Genomic DNA, 17,949 nt, shown 5'->3' with positions numbered 1-17,949 from the left:
CTAACCGTTCCGAAATCTGTTTATCAATTTCACGCTGCTCTGCGAGGGGGAGGGGGGGAACGTCGCGGCGCGCAATGAACTGGAAGTTGATCTGTCAGCACTATCCTTAAATTCAGGGCAGATGTTTTTATTTTATTCGGCTTATAATTCCTTACTAAATGTAGTATTTCATCTCGATGTACTCCGTCTTTGATATGATTTAAATCAAATTCCTCGTCATTATAAATATCACGAATACAAATAAAATAGTTTTCTGGTTGCAATTTTCTAATTTCGGCTATGCGTAATGTATGCTTTACGCATGCGCGCGTTGAAAGAAATGTTTAATAAAGTAAACAAATAAATATTAAGCTTCTTTTTCTGTAAATTTTGATACCCTTTAGATCATAATTGCTCATTATTTCATAAATTACGGTTTCATATTTTTTAATTTTATAATTTCTGCATGCCATCTTACCAGATTTAAACTGATGATCTATAATCCGGAAGAATCGATAATCCGGAATCGCCGAAGTCCCGATGAGTCCGGATTAAAGACTTTTGACTGTATTCAAACTGAACGAGAAACATTTAAAAATAGGTTTCGTAAAGAATATTTGGGAATTCTCAAGGTTTCGCAAAAAAGAGCTGAAAGAAAAGTTACTATTAAATTGGATGATATTGTTTTAATCGGTAGTAGTGACAAAAAATGTTTTGGCAACTTGGTCGTGTCATAGAACTACTTCCAGGACCTAATGGAATAAATCGGCTTGTACGAGTTAAGACCGGAAATGGAATTTTGCTTAGAGCAGTTTGAACTTTGTATCCTTTGGAGGTAACGCAAAATGATGTACCCGTGAAGCTGCAGAATGTAAAACAAGATTCGTTGTCTGAACTTAAACTCAGCGTAGATGATAAATCTGTAAGACCTGTAACACGATCTGGTAGAACTGTAACTCCGCCAGACAGAATGGCATATTAAGGCTCTCTAGCATTGTTTTACTTTGTTGCGAAAGTTCACTTTTTTTTTCCCTTAGGTGGAAAGATTTTTAAATCCCTAACATCTGCCATTTGCGGCGCTTTCTGTACCTTAGAATCCCGGATGTCATCGATGAAGTACTGTAGGAACTGGATTTTCCTTGTTTCTGTTGAACAGTCCAAGGAGGAAAGAAGAGACAGCCTTTCAACATTTGGGAGGAGTTCCTAGAGTGTTTCCATGGTCTTTTGTTAACTATATTGTAACTGGAGGCTGCTATAGTCTTTTAAACACTTCTCGCCAAAGCGCAGCTCAAGCACCAGAGAAAGCTTCAAAGTCTAGTCTCTAGTTTTTGGAAAGAGTTTGAAGGATATCCACAGTGTTAAATATTTTGCATAATCGCCTGTAGTAACGGCAACCGCCGTCAATGAAAGGAGGTGCTTTCCTTGGTAGCGACGCAGTTCATTTTCAGTTCGAGCCAGAGTAGACCTGCCCGGAGGAGAAGCCAGGGGATGATAGTTTCCGGTTCCCTTCTTGTTCCGGTTCCAGTCCTGTTCCAGTTCCAGTACGGCCGTTTAAGTCCAAAACACGTAGGAGCTGAAGTCTGAATCCAGCGAAACTAACAAAACTAAAATGGAGATATATGCCGAAAGGGCCAGATGGATTTTGTCCTATTAAAGAAAGTGTTCTTCACCGTGCAGGAATAGCTGACAGTTTAAAGCATTGCCTGGAAATGCTGAATGTTTTCACCTAAGATGTTAAGTTTTCGTTTATGATGTTAAGTTTTTCATCATTTTTGAAGTTCTAGTTGAATAAACCTTAAAGTTTTAGTCAAGGTTTTGTGTTCTTCAGAAATTTTAGGTTTGAAGTCAGATATATCACATAGAATTTAACGGGAAAAATCAACACTCAGAAAAGGCGTCTGCTCTCAGAAAGCATCAAGATAACAGGCTTCGGAATCCTGTCCATTTGCTTTTGCCACCAAAGATAATTGAGTCCTATATACTTGGCAGGAGGTCTTTCGATCATATGTGAATAGCTTTAGAAAGGGTCGAGACGGTATAGGTACGAATTTAAAAACATTAGAATTGTGAGCTGTTGTCATTGTGGATTTTTTCAAGCTGTAAACTTCCTTGGCCACAGCAGCAGGACTTCTGTCTCGAAATTACTCTAAGGTTAAAGTTACATATAAGGGTGGAACATGGTTACAGTTACGTATAGGTTTTAATAACACTACGAATTGCAGTTATACAGAAACTAGACAGAAACTGCGATAAGTGTGGCGACTTATGTCAATTTCTCACCAAATTTGACTACAAAAATTAATTGCCAAAACTATATCCAATTCGGTGAAATGTCGCCAATTTAGCGAGATAGCCATTTACCTCAAATAGATTTGTCCCTGTAGCCCTTATTTTTCAGTCTCGCAGAGCTTCGCCTTTTCGGGGCACTTCATGTTGCATTGCGCAAGAGATACTACACTTTTACACATAATTTCACTAAAATTATTTACAAATTTCGTTACAATACAAGAATGCAAATTCATATAACATTTTAATGTGAGGTATGATGCTGTGTGTCATTATCTAGAACTTTAGGTCTACAAAAAAGAAAACAGCTTTATTTTTAAATTTGGTTCGATGTCTATATCATATATGGTTCGACATCATATCATCTATATCGACATAAAATAAATAAATAAACTAAAACCAAATTATTTTTAAATCTGGTTTTAATTTATTTATCTATTTTTCTTCTTTTAGGAAAACAAGTGTCGAGATGGCTGTTTCACATTTGTAAGTTTTTACAAAATGAATTAGAAACTTAATTGCCTTTTGTTTCAGAAATGGACACTTTTGACGCCAAAAGAACCAAAATTCTACTAATAATATTTTGTTGAAGCTTTCTTTCAATGCTCTATCACAAGACAGGTCTATATACAGTATTTGAATCCAATAATTCCGTTTCTGATTCTATATTAATTGTAAAAGGGTTCTTATCCATGTTTTGTTGCTATGAATTAGAGGAAAATATTTTTTTCACAATTGTCTACAATTCTATCAGATGTTCCTTGATAGCAAATGAAATTTAATCAGGCAGGGAGCTAATACTGCATTCTTCTTGCACACCAGTTAGCTTCAAAAAAGGTTTGTAATTTTCAGCTTCCATACGAAAGGTCCACAAACTGAGCTTTATCATCGCAGTTCTACAGTTTCAGTTTTTCCTTGCACCTTAAAATATACATACAGTGTTGCCTATAACGAAAGATGTAATTTATTTCAAAAATCAAAAATGTCTCAAAAGTAAGATAATTTCTTCTACCAATTAACATCGCTAAAATTATGTTTAAATTCTAATTTTACATTTTTAGTTTCCGGGGATATTTTTTACAGACATTAAAAATTCTACTCTCATTTCCAAATGTCTCTTCAAAAAATTCCCTCTGGATAGCAACAATACATCGCAAGGCATATGAAGATGATCATGTTCGTTGTTCATCTCTTCCAGTATTTTTTTATACATAACGCACAGAGTAACTTTTAATTCGTAGGACGATGTTTTATAAAATTTTATACGTTTTTATACAGCACTTTGCAAAAGCAATGACAGTTTTTATAGCCAAGGCTTCACTGTGTATGTTGTAGTGCAACCATACACATTCTGGTGCTGTGGTCTTTATTTCTCAAAAACATCCTACTCGAACGCCTGACATTGTGCGAGAACTATCGCTACTCAGTCTTACGCAGTTTTTCAAATTAATATCATTTCGACTGATGTAAGCATCAATCAAGTAAAAAATTCTGATTTTGTTCTTGTATTCAATGGTTTTCAAAACAGAATTTTCGTTGCATATATCTTCAAAATCATATTTCAGAAAACACATTAAATTGCCATTATTCGATATGTTTGTACTTTCATCGACTTAAAGAGGAGAAAAAGGCCTGTTTTAAGAGACAACAGTTTCTTCGATATTATTTGCTATTTGCATTATTTCATGATTGCTGTTTCATTTCATTCATTCATTGTGTTACTGGAAAGAGAGAGAGAGACAACATATTAATCTGGTTTCTTTATTTTTACCACATATACGAGATGTCAGCATTTTCACTGCAGAAACTGTTAAGCAACAGTATGAGGATATTCAGTTTCAGCAATTAATTGGCATATTTCATAAGAAATCATAACTAGATTTTCACACAAAGCACCTGAGAAAAATTCGAAGATATAGTCTGTTTGCTACCTATTCGTTTTTTGTTCTTGTTTATTAATAAATCTACCAGTTTGTTATTGTATTTCGGATGTGTTAAGTGCCGCTTCAACTATGAAGGTCTCATGGATTTCATTTGGTATGATCGTATAAAAAAATAGCACACAATGTTTTCTTCGTGGACACCTTTCGTGAAATCAAAATTTATATAATCGTCAGATGCTGTCGAATCCAAGATGTTTTCTTCTTTTCTCCAGCATCTCATGTGGCCGTTTGTTAGTGCCATTCTTGGAACACGTGCTTAACTGAACATCACCTAACTGTTTATTGTTAGTGTCATCAAATAAACTCTTCCTGCCTGGATATCATTTGAGCATTTATCGATCGGAACTAGCATTTTTATTGTTTCTGTTTTATTAGCAATTTATCCACTGAAAATTAGAATTGATTATGCTGTTATAATTAATAGCAAGTTAGTAGAAAAAAAAGTACGCAGTATCTGAACTTATAGCTAACAAATAATCACCGAGAGTGTGAATAAAACTGTGTTGCTCCCAAAAGTTGATTGGAATATCGCAAAAGCTCTAGGTTAGATTCGGTGTCGTCTTTATACATAAATGTTCTCATATAAAAACGTTCATATAAAACGTTGGTTGTGTCTTTTACCGTACTCCATTTAAGCCTCATCAAGTTGTGGTGGCATCACAGATAATATAAAAATAGGAACTAAACTAAGAAACAAATTACAAGGGATAAGTTTCAATATTATGTAATAAGCTATAAGTTTCAGTATCATGTGCCATCTATGAAGATATTAAATTGCTAAATCTCGACGTCATGAATAGACAAACCATAATATAGTTTCATATATGAGGTTATTAATTTAAGTTTATCTGGGACCCAGTTTTGTTTTAGTAATCCAGTGTCGGGTCACGGTAATTAATGAACAGTATTAATCAATAGAGGACATTTGAGAAACATCTAAATGGCTGATCTAAGAAAATTTTTTTATTTTCATTTGCCTTCTATGTGGAATGTCCGTTATCGGGAGTTGATACACTCTGATACCCTATTCCAATAGTCCGAGAATTTAGGATTTGTCGATTAATGAATGGGAAATGTTCGTAAAATGGATGTCCGTTAAACAGAGGCTCGAATGTACTGCCTTATTATTTATTATAATTAATGTTCTTCTTACTCTTATTTTTTAATATTGTAGAGGTAGAGGAGAAATTGTCTATTTCTTAACTTTTGGAGGACAGTGTTTATTTATGATGAAACCTAAAATATGTAAATAAGTTCATATTAAATCTGGAACTAAATAACGCTCAAAACTTTGCAATAAATTCAGTGACCCAAATAGATTTTACTTCTCTTTTTCATTCTACAATGCTCTACGGTGTTTTTATTTTGTATACTTTATTTTGATTTTTTCTCTGCCGGACTATTATTTTCTTGCCCTTCCTAAAAGAATATGCACTGAATTAAAAATTTGTTCTATTATAGGTATACTTTCCTAATCTAACTTACAGTCGGGGAGTGCTGTCTTATATGCCTTTTTTTATTAATCAACTATTCGTTTATCCGGCATAGTGTTCGGTTTTTAGAAGCCAATTAATTTCGAGTTTGCGTACCGAATTTTGTTTCATTGAAGAAAACATTTAGTATGAAGTTCCTGTGATAGTTTATGATAAATGAATGCAAAATTTAATATTAGAATTTAGCTTTTCTTTATCTAGCGTTAATTTCAAATAACAGTATTTTATGTATTTCAGATAACAAGAGATGCGATCTTTTTCTTCAGGAGCAAGACATTTAGCAAATTGCCTTGAAGTAACTGAGCACTAGAAAACTGAATAAAGCACCTTGAAACTGAGTAAATCACTTGGAAGTTAGTTGCGCTGACAATTATATAAGACAGATGCCTACAAATATTTTGTTCGAAAATGAGAAACCTAAGCTACCGAAGTACATCTTTTTCATGTGAAATCAAAGAGAAATAAAAGTTGCTTTTTACTAAGAACAAATCCATCCATTACCCCTCATTTGTCTTCATAAATAATATTAGAAGAATATTTCTAAATTAGATATTTCCATGATTTCTCCCCTTCCAGAGTTTTAGAAAATCTTTATCTTCTAATAAAAAGGAATAAAAGTGAATTTCATTCAGTTATTCTCCTAACAAAGTACAAAAAAATATGTAACGAATTTTTTATCTGCTTTGGAGTTTCAAAATACAATCCTTCTATACATAATCTAAGTCCATCGGAGATAGCTGGCATTAGTTTCCAATTCCCTGCTATCTGAAGTTCGCCATATTTGATTCGATATTTATCTCTTGAAGCAGACGCTTGGATTTTATGTATAATTCTTCTAAGTAAGTAAATTTTAAATGTAAATTTTTGTTACCAAAATTATTGTTATTTCATCATTTATTTTAATAATATGTAATAACTAGCAGACTAAACATATTACAATTAAGAGTTCTTTATGTATCAGATAACAAGCATTGTCAATCTACAGGGCAAATTCCTTGTATTTATAAAAATCACTCGAAACGTTTTGAAAACGCTTTTACACACACACACACACACAAAAGAAACTAGTTATGAAAATGAAAGTTAATATTTTAATATACATGTTTTCGCCATTTTTTAGGTGACATGAATGTACTTTGTGAACAAAATATTTATATGTATGCCTATCAGCGTTTAACAGGCCATTCTGATTTGAAAATTAAGTATTTTTGCTAAAACTTCAAAATATATTTTCGGATTATTGTACAGAAATATGAACATAATATATATATATATATATATATATATATATATTTGATGAATACGCTAAAATTAGCCTTACAGAAAGGTTCTAAATTTAAGGTTTGATTAAAATATGAGCTAAAATAATTTAACTAGAATTCATAATCTTCTGAAACAAAGACTTACTAACCTTGACGCTTTCGATTTTAAAATTATATGTTATTTCGTATTCTACTGAAGAAACATAAGGACTTTTTTATTTAGAAGAAGGAGACGTAAAAAATGTGCAGTGCCCTTCGTGGGATTCGAACCCTGGTTCTCTCGAATATGTATCGTGCATGCTTCCAGTTACAACACGAAGGCATGCGGAAAGGAGGAAGAAAATGCCTTATATACTCCCCCTTTTAAAAGGTGATTGGGGATTAACGGACCCAATCGCCAGATTTTGGTGATGATGAATTATCATTCACCACATTTTAGTTCAGGGACAACTTCTAGAATCTTTTAGAATTTTTCGAAGTCAGGAAACTGAAGAAGTCCACAATACCCTGTTCAAAAATAGTACACTAAATTTTATTGTGATTAATGATAGTTAATTTGAAAATATGGTGAAACTTCTCATGCCTACCGCGTTCCTAAGATAAGCAAGCATCTCTGAAAGTAATAAGTTACCCTTAGTATGAAACATTACGTCTCTTAAACAATGACCTTTTCAAATACCAAAATCCTCTGAAACTGTGGGTTATCGTCTTATAAAGGCTTCACTGTAGCACATTCATCTGGCCTGATGATCCATCTGGTTCTGGTACATCCATCTGGTGAAGTCTTATAAAGGCTTCACTGTAGTACATCTAAAATAAGAATTTTAGGTTGTAATAATTAGTAACTTACTGTTTTCTTAAAAGAGGATGTTTTGCACGCAATGCTTTTTAACAATAAAATTTTCAGATTACTAGATATTGTTTTCCCTTGTTAAAAGTGATTGAAACAGTAAAAGAAATATACGATATAAATCAGTGTATTTATATTAGCAATAAAAATCTTACATATCATACAATTATGCAATATAATCATACATATGTAGTGTCAATAGTTCCCCTTTCCTTGTTTATTGCCTAACGAAACTTAAACTACCAACTTTAGAAAGTTATTTTGTTGGTTCTCGAAAAATAAGAGTTTCATTGCATATAAACATCGTATTGTTTAATAATTAAGATTGATGCCTAAATTTTGGGACAGGCAAGGAATAATTAGCTCCCAGCAAAATTAATTCAATCATAAAAACTCCAAGTCAAGTTGTTGGCAAATGCTGCCATTCAGCATAGCATAACATTTTCAGCATCTGCATAGCCTGGCAAGTTACTTAGCTTCATATTCGACATGGTGTAAGATCTAACAATTTGAACACTTAATGAAAGGTACACAAACACATTCAGTAAACTGAAAAGTAATACTATATGCATTTTTCGCTGCGTTATTTTTTTAAATTCTTAATATTCTTGATCGATGTAATTCATAATACACCAGTTTCATGTAATTAACGATGTATGGAAATTATTATTTTTATAAATAATTAAATATAAGTTATAATTAGTAAACGATCTTTTTCTGATAATATTATACATATTGATACAGAATAATTACTTACATGCTTCCTATTATCAATTTTAACCATTTGCCCCCGAAATGTAATGATGAATGGTATAGTCCTGCAACTTCCAATATTGTTTTTAAAAGAGATTCATTAAATTGTCAAATTTCTCTGAACTATTTGTATTTAAACATATATAAATTCAAATTCGTATGGAAGGATTTCCAAAAAATTCATGTGAAAATGTAGCATCGCAGTTTTCTACTTTTACCATTTCTGTTCAGCATTACTAAAATTTGACTTTTGCGAAAATATAATTAGAATATGAAAACGTAGACAGACATTACATGGACACAATAATTTCCGTCACATTTTTTTCTGCTGGCTCAACTATTGAACACCTGGTTCATATTTCATTTTTAACGATTACCCTAAGCTTTATTTTAATAATACGAAGCATTTTCTGATTTTTTATCACTGTCATAATTTCTGCCAGGAAGTGTCTAATTTACTACAAAATAAATTTTGTACTTTGTACGAAAAGTTAAAAATAATCTGTCGGTATCGTTGCTTTTAAAAGTGTTTGCATTTCACAACTAAAAAATTATAACAATTAATATTTTTTAAATGCTATTGCTTATTAAATTGTAAAACTCAAAATATTTGTTTATTTTTAAATGCATTACTACAACAACAACAAAATTTAAAAAAAAATGTAGCAAACAACATAATTTTTTTTGTTAATAAGTTGAAAAACTTATAATTATTTATTGACTCAATTTTTCTGATAGTATAGGACTTTTTTCAAGTCCATTAAATGTAGAATGATAAGTACCATTATGTCTAAATCTACCGCTGCTAACATTTCCAACTCCTTTTGTTTAACTCTGATGACTAAGCTATCTAAAAGCGGCCATAAAACATACCAAGGCGTTTCATTAAAAATGACTTTCAACGTATATTTTCGATTAAAAATTGATGATAAGAAAACCTACTATACATTCAATTGCTTTATTTTATTTTTAGAGATACATATTATGAAATCCGCGAGTCTTCGCCCAAGTTGTTTTGAATACTATTTTAAAATATTCATAATAAAATAAATGCGAATTTGTATTTAGAATTTTCTGTATTTTAATGAGAAAATGAAGCCGAAATTGATGATATATCAAACTACAAGCATTGAAAATTTCAATGAATGTGCATCAACTCGTTAAAGGCAATTATAGTAAATTTTGTGTTTGATTCCAGCGATTGTCAATTCTAGTGTCTAGCGATAAGCACTTCATCGCTATTGTAAATATACTTTTCGGTAATGCTAAAATAATCATATCTTTTCCTTTATGCGAAAAAAAAACTAGTAAAAGTCTCGAAATATAAGATATTTTATAGCTTTATTCTTCTTAAGTTTGTAGGGTTTATATTTATTTTAACTAACATTTATTTAAGTTTAAACTATCTTTCCTGTCAAGCCTTACTTTCCCCTGGAACTGCCAATGCCAGAGTATGTAAATTTTAGTAGAACGCGCAAGGATTCAAATTATCAGCGGAAGTATTCTGAGTTAAATAGAAAGGAAACGAGTTCGAGGTGTGCTGTTCTTACTTCACGAGCGCGGAGGTAGTTAGCCAGAAATTGAAGAACCCCGCGTTTCGGCCTGTGTGCTTGCCTAGGAGAATTGTTAATTGTTCAACGTGATATTCAAAGTTTCCTGAATTAGCAGCGGTATTGTAAAACGCGGTTAAGGTAGTTACTTTTAGAGAGCCTCGTAGTTAGAGTCTTATTATTATTTTCTTTTCAGGTTCTTATTTTTATTTTACCGCCGGGTCGGCGTAGTTTGTGAGCGTCAAGAGCACGCAATTGTAACTTCTTAAGTTGAATAAAAAGGGACTTAAACCCTTAGCAAGACTCTGTCATTTTTCCAGTTTCAACAGTCACCTCTTGGTTGCGTGCAAGTTGGAGGTGCGCAACTCTACATTGGCGCCCGAACACTTATCGAACTGAAATGGCCGAAAATCGGATGGAAGCCGCGGGACAACACCAAGGAATGGCAAGCCAATTGGAAGGATTTGGATACCTGGTCCAGACTTTGAGAGCGTCAATCAAGCCAAACGTCAATTTCGACGGAAAAAATTCGGTGGCGATATTTCTAGAAGGCCTAGAAAATCACTTTCAGCTCTACCCTGTGCCTGAAAGACAAAAAGTTGCCATCGCCACATCCGCACTAAGAGGACAGGCCGCGCTATGGTGGAAGAATATAGGTAAATTTTTATTAGGGGAATTTGGAAGCCAGACATATACATTTGAAAATTTCAAAAAATCGTTAGTAAAGGCCTTCCCCATAGTGAAAGATCGAGCAAAGCTAGAAGCCGAACTATATAGTTTCTATCAACGGGATATAGAAGAGTTGACGGACTTTATTTTGCGAAAAATTAAGCTGACGGATATGCTGTATGGGAAGAAACCCGATGCGGAGATTAGTGAAATAACCTTACCAAGATTGTTACCTGCTGTTCAAGACTACTTCGAAATTAGAAATCCAAGCACATTGCAGGAGCTCTTCGAATTGGCCGTGAAGTTTCAAAATCGCAGAATAGCGGAAAAAGCTAGAGGGGCATTGTATTCTCAAAGTACCCGAAGGAAATCTTCAAATGAGCAAACCAGAAATGCAAATCGCTCTTATGGGGGAAAGAGCTATCAAGCTAACTCATCGAACATCGAAGGTCAAGGCCAAAAAAAAAAAAAAAATTCGAAAATAAACATCCGCGTACTCAGAAGGCACAAATTGAAAGGAAAGCTTTAAACGAGTAGAGGGACCTGTGAAAGCGAGGGTCCAGACCCCGGAAGTTTTAAAAAAACCCTCAAAAAGGCATTTAAATACGGTCATCGTAAAAAATTCACATCTACCAATTATACAAGTCCTGGTTGGCGATGTACCAGTAGAAGCCCTCGTCGATACAGGAGCGGAAGGAAATTTTATGAGCGAAACATTCTTCAAAAAGAATTTTTATAGGGTGCGATTATTTAAAACCAAAAATACGGAAGTTATAGCGGCGCAAGGAAAAACCTGTCACTGCATCGGGAAATTATCATTAAACATACAGGTAAAAGAGGAAAGCCTCAAAGTATTAATTTTTGTAGTGAAGAATCTGCAAAATCCTCTTATTTTAGGTATGAAGTTTTTAAGGGCCGCGAGGGCCAAATTGAATTTTCAAGACAGTTCCGTGGTGCTGGAGATGGACCAGAGGGTGGTGGAACCTGTGGAGAAACCGCAAGTTGACCTTAGCCATCTGAATGACCATGAAAGTCAAGCCATCCAGCAAGTGGTGAGTAATTTTCTAACTTGTTTTCAGAAAAGCCTTGTAGTTGCCAAATAGTTACGCATCAGATACAATTAAATGACGAAAAACCTTGTAGGACTAAACCTTATCGTTATGACAAACAAAAAGACGTAATCATCGAAGAACATATTCAGGAGATGTTAAAGAATAAAATAATAACGCCCATAAATAGTGAGTACGCGAGTCCAGTCGTACTATGTAGGAAAAAGAACGAGTTTCCTCCTTCGGATAAAAGGGCTTGGAGGTTTGCTATCGATTACAGAAAACTAAATAGTTTTACTAAATTCCCAGTTTACCCTTTCCTGGTTATAGAGGAAATTATTAGACAGATCAAATCGACAAGATACATGTCTACTTTGGACTTAACGTCTGGCTACTATCAAATAGCTATGAGACCCGAAGACATACATAAAACCGCGTTTATAACAAAATCGGGTACTTATGCATTTTTACGCTTCTCTTTGGGTTGTGTGGGGCCCCATCAACATTCCAGATAGCTATGGACATTGTTCTAAAGCCTGTCCTAGGAAAATCAACTTTAATCTATCTAGATGATATAATTATAACGAGTAGTACGTTGGAACAACACATTAAAGATCTAGAAGAAGTTTTTAAATTATTAAAAGAGGCCGGTCTTACAATTAACGCCTCAAAATGCAAGTTCGCAACTAAAGAACTTAAATATCTCGGTTATAAAATTTCGCAAAAGGGTATAGAAACGCAAGATTCAAAAATAAAAGCAATCAAGAATTTTCCACCGCCCAACACCGCCAAGAAACTTTCTTCTTTCCTTGGGTTATGTTCTTACTATCGGTCTTTCATAAAAGATTTCGCTATTGTTGAACCACTCTTAGTAATCAAAAGAAAGAGAAGTAAATTTACGTGGACAGCAGAAGCAAATACAGCATTTGAAAGATTAAAAGAAGCGCTCATCAATGCCCCTGTTTTAAAATTCCCGGAGGGGGACGAAAACCTGGAAATTGCAGCAGATACGTCGGACTATGCTGTAGGTGCTGTTCTCATGCAAAATGGCCATCCTTTGGCATTTTTCAGTAAAACGTTGAACCCTACACAAAGGAATTATACAGCTACAGAGAGAGAAACATTAGCCGTATTAATGGCTGTACACAAATTTCGAGTTTATTTCGGCAAAGCGCCAGTAACAGTCTTTTTGGATCATGCGGCTGTGGTAGACTTTACTCGGGGAAAAACCTAACGCACAGGTTAATAAGATGGGCTTTAAAACTCCAAGAATATAATCTCAGAATAAAATATAAACCGGGTAAGGAAAACAATGTAGCTGACGCACTTTCTCGTATAAAACTGGACGATGAAGGAAATGAACTTAAATGCGCTGTGTTGACTTCAAAAATTTTAGATTCTAGAGATACGGTTATCACTGAACTGAAACCTGATCCTGAATTTGGAAATATCTATGCATATTTGAAAGACCCCGAAAGCTTTGAGCACACAGATATCGATGCGATAAGAAATAGAGCAGAAAACTATGAAATAATAGATAATTTATTATTTTATATGAAAACAACAAACGAAAATCTCGAGTACAAACCAGTCATCCCAGCCTCGCTTCGATTAAGCATTTTGAAGGAATTACACGACGCGAAAACAGCTTGTCATTTAGGGGTCAGAAAGACTTTAAAAAGGGTACGCGAGGCGGTATATTTCCCGCAATTATACAAAATAGTAACTGCGTATGTCAGGTCCTGCAATCAATGTCAGTTAATAAATGATATTAATTACAGCCCGGTCGGGTACTTAAATAGCATTCGCGCTACATTTCCGAATGAAATTTTAGGCATAGATCTTCTTGGTCCCTTCCCCCAGAGCGAGTTAAATAAAAATCGTTTTCTTTTAGTAATAGTAGATCATTTTTCAAAATGGATGGAAATTGTTCCACTTAAACGCGCGTCAGCCAAAACAGTCGCAGATGCATTCTTACACAGATACATTTTAAAATACGGTGCACCGATAAAAGTCATTAGCAATAACGTTAAACAATTAGTCAAATATTTGAAAACATATGCACTGGTCTTGGCATACGCCATATCAAAATGGTTCCGTATAGACCACAGGCAAACATAGCAGAAAGAGTGAATAAAAACATTGTAAAAATAATTCGCAGTTACGTTAGCACACATCACAAGCGCTGGAATGGTTACATAAATGAATTAGCTTATGCTTTAAGAACGACAAATCACGATACTACGGGAAAAACCCCAGCAGAATTATTTTTAGGCAGAAAGTTAATTACGCCTTTAGATAAATTATTCTTTGTGCAACAAAGAGAGCAAGAGTTTAAACAGAAAGGTGTGCAAAAACTTATTGATCAGGCGCTTAAAAGCTCGGATACGGCAAGAAATAAGCAAAAAGTGTATTACGATAGAAAACGCCGTGAAGCAGATTTTAAAGTTGGGGATAAAGTATTGAAGCGGAATTTTTCTTTATCAAGTGCCCCAGACAATTTTACTGCAAAGCTAGCTCCAAAATTTGAAGGCCCGTATGTAATTCAGGAAATCAAAGGAGTCGTATTGTACCTTAAGAACGAGAGAGGGAAGATCTGTAAAGCAAGTCCCGACCAGGTGAAAAAATACTATAATCCAAATGATTTTGAAATCCTTAAAAGTTTCTTGCAGGACTCAAGTCTAAAAGAAGTAGAAGGTCCAGAAATAACAACTGTTCCACCACCCAAGAAGCAGAGAACTAAAGAGAGACCTAGCCCTTCTACAACCCAGACGACGGTACCAAAAAGAAAAAATGAAAACTTTCAAACTCCAGCATTTAAGAAAAACAAGAATGCAGATCCACCGCGTAAAGAAACCTTGGTAAAGAGGAAAACACCACCTACAACGTATCGCAGTAGAAATTATACATCAAGGAGAACGCTCCCAGGGCCAGAGAGTCAGGTGCAAGCAAGGCCGCCGTTCCGGAAACTGAAACGGCAGCAGGAGGAACGAAAATACCAGGAACAACAGAAGAAATTCAAGAAGGACTCCAGACCGGAGGACGTCAAGACCAGCCGTCCAATGGAAAAACAAAAACGACAACAACCCGACGATTACTCCGCCAAGAGGCCAGCATGCAGAGGACGCAAAAGAAAAACTAATGGGGACGACACTCGGAGGTCAGTAAGGAGAAGATTGACGTCCATGAAACCTATAACATGGGAACAATTTTGCCAGAAAAGAATGACGGAGTTTCAATCATCGAAAACTCAAAGATAAGTTAAAATCTTCTATAAAATTTTTTTTTCTTTTCTTCCGAAATGTTATGCATAAGTACGAAGTTCTATGTTTTGACGAAAGTCAATATGTCTCGGTTGAGACTTGGTTTTGTTTTACTTTATTTAGCTAAGGCAAAAGTATTATTTTCTTTAAGTATAAAATCTAAGAACAAGCAGTTTCTGTTGGTCGAAAGACTAATTCTGTTATGTTAAAGCCAAAATTTGGCCGAAGATAAAAATAACTTCGTATTCTTGTATTAATAAGAAATTTAGTTTCAGTGCCGCCAGCTTGGCGAAGAATGCGTGAAGTAAAAATTTATATTTCTCTTATTCATTTTATGGTAAATTGTAAAAATCGTATGTATTAGAATTTTGTAAATATACGTAAATACTTGAAAGTTATGTAAAAGTAGAATTTAGTTTAGAAGCATAAAATTTTAGATGCTAAAAGTGAATACTCGAAAGAAATGAATTAAAGTTTAAGTATTAAACAGCAGATAAAATCATGCTTTAGAGCCAAAGCCTGCATGTCTAAAGATGAATGAGGGGGAATTTAGAATGAATGTGTTTTGTAGGGTTCTCCACCTACACTTCAATTTTAAGAATGTTAAAATAGCTCATCGAGTTTTAGAATGTCGAGTAAGGTGTGTCTATTTGGTCGTTGAATTCTAACAAATCATGGTGGTTAGGGGAAGTGTTGTAAGACTAAAACACGAATATTCCCGTTTGACACCACACATGGTGGAGAGCCAGGGTAAAGTTAAATAAATGTTTGAAAATTTGAATGAATGTGAATTAAGCAATAACTAAGGAAAACGAATCGTTTAAAAACAAAAATTTATTCAGTGTCAAGAAAGTGTAAATTATAATGTATTTAGAAAGATACTGATACTTATTCCTTCCAGATGCTGGAAGGAAAAGAACAAGATTGATTGATGAAGTCCAGGAAAAGTTGCTGTAAGAAGAGAGATTTATAAGTATCGACAGAAATTTAGTACACAATTTGTTACATAAGATTTTTTTTTGTGTAAACCAGGCTCTTGAGAGTTAGTTCAGAATTATAGAAACTTACAACAGGTTGTTTGTAGGACCTGCTTCCAAGTTTTCCAAATTCTGGCAGCGGCAAATGTAGGGTTTATATTTATTTTAAGTTTAAACTATCTTTCCTGTCAAGCCTTACTTTTCCCTGGAACTGCCAATGCCAGAGTATGTAAATTTTAGTAGAACGCGCAAGGATTCAAATTATCAGCGGATGTATTCTGAGTTAAATAGAAAGGAAACGAGTTCGAGGTGTGCTGTTCTTACTTCACGAGCGCGGAGGTAGTTAGCCAGAAATTGAAGAACCCCGCGTTTCGGCCTGTGTGCTTGCCTAGGAGAATTGTTAATTGTTCAACGTGATATTCAAAGTTTGCTGAATTCGCAGCGGTATTGTAAACCACGGTGAGAGTAGTTACTTTTAGAGAGCCTCGTAGTTATAGTTTTGTTATTATTTTCTTTTCAGGTTCTTATTTTTATTTTACCGCCGGGTCGGCGTAGTTTGTGATCGTCAAGAGCACGCAATTGTAACTTCTTAAGTTGAATAAAAAGGGACTTAAACCCTTAGCAAGACTCTGTCATTTTTCCAGTTTCAACAGTCACCTCTTGGTTGCGTGCAAGTTGGAGGCGCGCAACTCTACAAGTTTTCTCCAGTTATATTAATATCATTTATTTTTTCAAATAAGGAACCCATAATATCAGAAGAATTAAATATTCAATTACTTAAAATGAAATCACGAACGTAAAGTTTTTCTGGAAGATTCTAATCTAATATTCAATCACCTGCTACAGTTCTGCTTCCGATAGAAGACAGCGAAAATAAAAATCGCTAATCGCTACAGAAAACTTCTTTTCTTCGACAGAGCATATTCTTTGACAGAGCGGCAGCAGATCGTCAGCAGAGCGATAGCAAAATTCTATTAGCACTAAGGCTGATAAACCAAATAACTGTTGATTTCATCTAATTAGACTTGAAGATAATATATGCCTGTCAGAATTCCAATCACGCCAATCTAATATATGCTTTTTTCTAAACAAAATAACCTTAATACTTTTATTGAAATTTCGAAATATAATTAAATTTAACTCATATCATTATCACCATTAAATGAGAGGTAGTGTAAAATTTTATTTCGTACTTATTTATAAATTTTTAATTTTTTTAAAATGGAATGCAAGTTATAAAAATGTTTTGTTACTGCATGTTATATATGACGTTTTATATCCACCATATCTCCACTGAATTGTTCATTTTTAACCACCTTTTTGTTTGTCAATGTGGGCTTTCTTTCTCTCGAAAAGTCAGCGTCTTAGTAATGAATGTTATTGATCTTAATAAAAGAAACGTTTAAAATTTCACGAATTGCTTCTATAATCTATACATCAGTACAGGGATTGCACATACTGATAACTGGGATAAGGATTTCTATTCTTGAAAACATATTGTGAACAATGGTCCATGATTAAAGTGGCAAACTGGCGGCCAAGAGCATCTCATCTATAGTCGACAAATTTACTCCTAGCAACCATGCTACAGGATCGAGATACGTTATTCCTTGAATTCCAGGTATTCTCCTACTGTCAAAATTTAACCTTATGATGATGAAAATTGTCCGTTCATCAGAGTGAAACTTTGATTATATGCATCACTAAAAGGTTTCATATACAGATGCATCTGTTTATATCATGGCTTTTATAATCATGGTGGAAAGCATATACAGAGTTCTGTACGAATGTGATACAGTTACACACTGCATACTCCTGCATCATAATAGCGATTTTTTAAAAATAATGTTGGTGGCTGAGGAAATGCATACAAGG

At 34.2% G+C, this 17,949-nt stretch overlaps 2 protein-coding genes across 2 annotated transcripts in view; both read left to right on the top strand.

Annotated features, from left to right (window-relative positions):
- Positions 1-6,190, top strand: part of LOC118181825 (transmembrane protein 231) — a 49,227-nt gene extending 43,037 nt beyond the window's left edge. The window contains exon 7 of the mRNA XM_035351154.2: positions 5,939-6,190. The gene's annotated coding sequence lies outside the window, so the exon portion shown is untranslated. The remainder of the gene's footprint in view (positions 1-5,938) is intronic.
- A 197-nt stretch (positions 6,191-6,387) lies between these two features.
- Positions 6,388-17,949, top strand: part of LOC118182029 (myeloid differentiation primary response protein MyD88-like) — a 53,197-nt gene continuing 41,635 nt past the window's right edge. The window contains exon 1 of the mRNA XM_035351335.2: positions 6,388-6,540. The gene's annotated coding sequence lies outside the window, so the exon portion shown is untranslated. The remainder of the gene's footprint in view (positions 6,541-17,949) is intronic.

The sequence above is a fragment of the Stegodyphus dumicola genome, chromosome 1 (genome assembly GCF_044657685.1).
Source record: "Stegodyphus dumicola isolate Sdum_Otavi_A_Nest chromosome 1, ASM4465768v1".
Classification (NCBI taxonomy): Eukaryota; Metazoa; Arthropoda; class Arachnida; order Araneae; family Eresidae; genus Stegodyphus; species Stegodyphus dumicola.
This window is presented reverse-complemented; position numbering and strand designations above follow the sequence as displayed.